The sequence below is a fragment of the Poecilia latipinna genome, unplaced genomic scaffold (assembly GCF_001443285.1).
Source record: "Poecilia latipinna isolate Pla-1442-1.1 unplaced genomic scaffold, P_latipinna-1.0 Scaffold2622, whole genome shotgun sequence".
NCBI lineage: Eukaryota > Metazoa > Chordata > Actinopteri > Cyprinodontiformes > Poeciliidae > Poecilia > Poecilia latipinna.
The window spans coordinates 74876-79678 of record NW_015115238.1 but is presented as its reverse complement, the minus strand read 5'-3'; positions in this window follow the sequence as shown (position 1 = coordinate 79678).

Below are 4803 nucleotides of genomic sequence, written 5' to 3'. Positions count from 1 at the left end.
GTCCCAAGCTTCAAGACAGAGTCCTATTTCAAAACCTAGATCAAAATAAAACCATTACTGTAATACTGAGATCTTCAAAACAGCTTCTATTTTATGTTATTCACATTTTATTTGAATTTCATAGCAGTTTTAACCAAAATTTTCCTCAAAATTAACAATTTACACCCAACTGTATATAATTAAAAATCAGCAGTGATGCAGAAATCAATCAACAATTTTAAATGTAAATAAACATGGCATAGATGTTTGAAACCATTCAATTTTAGATTACTAATTTAAATTTAGTAAGAGCTTCTCTCTCACAGACACCATATTTTAGTCGAGCAGGAAGGCAATGTAAGGGCTTTCCACCTAAATAAATCCATAATTCACTATTGTTGAATGAAAAAAATCTAAATTATTGATTAACAAATTTACAATTAACCGTATCTACAAATTGACCAGGAATTGGTGTCTATTTCTCCTTCTCCCCCTGTTGATATAATAAAATTATCATTTTGAAAACAATTTGGAATCTGTTACTGTTATATATAATAATTTGCTGAAAAACTAAAATATTGTAACATGTTCCACCATTTATCCAAATCATCCATCCAATATTCAAAATAGACTGAGATGTTTCAAATTTCAAAGTTCTATCAGTAATAACTTATCTTTATAATATCCCCCTGTGTTTTTCTTAATTCCAAAAGAAAAACAATTTAGAGCTGGAAAACCAAAATAAGAGAACTTTCCCCATTGTGCTAAAATTTCAACACGTCCAATTAGTTACTACTGAGCAAGGCATCCATGTGCCAAATAAACCAACAGTTAATTCAGTTAGTGTGTTAGTATAAAATAAAAACAAATAATAAAATACCAAAGTGGATGAGACAGTCTCTTAATCACTAATTCTATCTGCTGCAAGCCAAGGCCTCTGTTGTGTGCATTAATCCTATGGCACAAGCAGATGACTCTGCTTCAAATCAGATTGTGATACCAAAATATGCAATCATTATCACCGTAAAATTGTCGGTAAAGCAGTAGTAAAAGTAAATGTATGAAACAAAACCTTCACTGTCCCTAAATGGTTTAAAATAAGAAAAATATCACACAGCTACTCTCTAAAGTGATGTCATATTTACAGAGCGCTTCCTGAAAACCCATCAAAGGCCATTTGCATACAAATCCACTCAGTTCGCACTCAAGCAGACTCATTAACACCCCATTGTAAGATGCAGGATGTTACCCCAGATCAAGCTGACCAAACAAAGTGAGGTGTGATACTCCCCCAACACACTCGTAAGAACAGGAAGACGACACTATTCTGAGTATTTGAAGGCATCTTTACATTAGTTGACCTATAATGTAAGAAATATACCTTCCAATTCTCCAGAAACATTGGGCAAACACATTAAGTAGTGTAATTCACCTACAGCAACTGAAAAGATCCCCATGGTTCACCTGTAATTTTCCGTCACACTCCAACATGTGAAATAAAGAAATTTTTACCATAAAGTTAGAACTTTCCAATTTGTACTGATTCCATTTACCACATATTTCCCCAAATTTCAAACCAAAAATCATCCTGTAGAAAGTTTTAAATACAATTGTCATAAGACCATGCCTTATTTCATGATAAGCATGAGTTATAAAACGGCTACCATTAATCAGACCCTTCGTTGGAATCTCCTATAAACCGTTCATGTGGTCATGTAATATGAAAAGCACAAATCATGAATCCTGTAATGTCCAAGTTGGAGATCCTCCTACAAGAAACAAATTCAGTCATTAGTTTTTTAACATATCATATCCTACATTCACAGAGTAAAAAAACAAACAGAAAAACCACCCATATGTTCTCGTTTTTGTTCCCTTGTTCCAATCAGTGAGGGTGTTCCATCCTGTGTCAGGAAACCTAGGAATTGTGAAGTGATTGTAAATGTTGCAATATTATAAAAAAACAAGCAATGACATCATTCCAGTGCTCCAGCCTGGAACCGACGCCTTACATGTCCCCTGCTGAGAAAATGGAAACCTTTATAAATCTCAGTTTGTACTTTCCATTTCAACATAAAACACAGTTCTAAAAGAAATTCACATCAAAATCCAAGAATCCTGAAAGAGTGAGCTGCAAATGTCAGTGTTAACAGAACTGAAGAACTCCCAAAATGCAAATGGAATGGTCACTCAGTCTCCCCGCTGTGAAACAAAAGACTGCAAGATCTGTAAAAGAAATCTATGTCCCACAGAAACCATGTGCTCCAATAGGCCATATGTTAACATAAATTTAGCAACATAACATAGAGCAAAAACATTTAATAACATTTCATAAAATATTCTCATTCACCATCCATGGAATCAGTGCAGCATTCGAAGGTTGTGGTGCTGGTGAGTTTAACAACACACCTTCTTCCACAGGTGCTGGCAGTTAATGGGGACATTGTTTGATCCAATGTTCCAGTTCACCACAAAAACGGCAAGGGTAGCGATGCATACTGCTCCTTCTGCCCCTCAGTGAAAAAATAAAAACCTTCACATCCAGCCGCAATCAAAAACAATTCACAGTAAACACACAAAAAGGTTAGTGAGACGCACAAAGACACAAAAACGGTAAACTCATTCAGACGAAAGAAATCCCTATGGACACCGGTGTCATAAAATAACAAACGTGTTGGGCCTCACTCTTGTCCCTTCGTAACGCTAGTCGTCACAGGTGGATTTCACACCCAAAATTGTTCCAGTCGAGTGCAGAACTCGAGGGGGACCAACCCTTCAATTTAACGTACTCTTCGAACCACAACCCCAAACATAACGAAGCAGTACAACCTGTGCCAAATCCGAACAACACTCGGCCAAATCCGAATAACATGTCCCTTTAGAGTGGATCAAACTCTCAGGCTGATACAAGCTTGTTCCTACAATAACGCACCACTCACCATGGTAAAAATAAAAGTCCTATATGCTAAGATCCAAAAAAGAAAAAGCACACAATCGTTTCTCTGCAATGAAACCAAAGATCCGGTCGAAGCCACAAACCAGTGCGTCAAAGAGAAATCAAACTCGCATCAGGAGACGCACCTGTATCGTGGACAAAACAGAGCTCAAAGTCGCTCACTGCGGTCCCAGCGTCAATCGCACAGCACTTGTTCAGAATCGGGCGAGTCCCTAATTGTTAAGAGAGGAAAAATTCTTGAACTTTAAAAACATTTTGACTCGTTTAATCCTCTCTTATGCCCGGGTTCAGAAAAATGCTGTTCGCAAAGACTGAGATCACACAGAGATAACAGCTTCACAATAATCAGCATTTATTCAAGACAGATGCAAACTATCACCAGACAAACACATCACAAAACATCAGAAACCTCAGAGCACAAACAACACATGAATTTACCTGAGAGAGAAAAAGACAACAGATGGAAATGACAAACAAAAAGCAAAGACGTCTTTGGAGAAATTGCAAGAGCAAAATCTAATTTGTTACTTCTGTGTAGAAAGTTTTATAGTGAAGGCGTATTCTTATCTTTAATTTATTCAAATAAGGCGTATCTTTCCTCATCCAACCAGGAGCTATCTCTGACCCTTTGTCTGAAGCCAGAAACTCCTGCCGTGTTTACGGCTTTTCACAGATGAGTGTGAAAAGCTAGAACTTCTACTGTATTGTTTTCCCACACAGACAAAAGGCAGTTCAAACGATCCTAGCAAACCATCTGCTGTAACTACAGGCAAATTAAAGGTCAAAAAGTCAGAATATGTTACTGATTTTAAAACCACAATTTAGGCCATTTGAATCGAGACATGTTGTTTTATAACTAGCTTATTTTAAATTTATTTTCTCAAGCACCACCACAGGCAAGAGGGGGAACAGCTTGTTCAAGCGGTTTGGATCTTTTGACTGAGTGCAGTGAAAGCAAACCGCACCAGATGAAAATGAAACAAATATTAGTCTTTTGGACTATCGGATGCAAAGACGGCCTTAGTTATGCTTGGGCTTGGCTCCAGCTCCCCACGTTGATGGATCCTGATTTCTGCAGACAATGACTGCACCACAACAGCTGCCATTTTGGAGGTGCTTTTGTCACTTATGGCAGTGCTTCCCAAACTTTTTCTCCTGGGCCCCCCCAGTGGTTTCCAAAGAAAAGGCAGAGTGGCACTCCAGTGGGTTTAACTTGCACTTGCTGTTTATTTCTTAATTTGATGTAACTGTGTGGTTCTAGAAAAGATAAATAATAATACAGCATCAGTGTCTGAATAATGCCTAAATAAAATGACTGAAGTTATATCACACTTAGTAAATAACTGCAATATTAAGGTTACAAACATCCGTTTTTAAATTAATACACAACATGAAAAACCCACGCTCTGTAGCTCTTAAGTGCACATGTGAACAAAGCATGCTATCAATTAAGGGTAAAAACTTAAATACTCTGCTAAATAAACAATGTCCTTAACTTCTAACATTACTTGCATTTCCACACACACACATCAAAGGAAAGTGACAACAAACTGCAAACAGCAAGTTAAATGAATCCGAACAGCTTCTTTCCCTTTTCTCCCTTTTTTCGTCTGCATGCTGCTCACCGGTGCTCTAAGCTCCGCCCCTGTTATTTATTTATTTTTGTTATTCATCCATACCGCTTCCCCCCCTGCCCCCTGCAATGGCACGGCGCCCCCCTAGGGGGCGCGCCCCACAGTTTGGGAACCTCTGCTCAATAGTAACATTTTATGTTTTTTTTTTTTTTTTTTTTTTTTTTTTTTTTTTTTTTTTTTTTTTTTTTTTTTCCCCCTTCTCGCTTTTTACTAATGTTGTGGTCCCCCACGGGT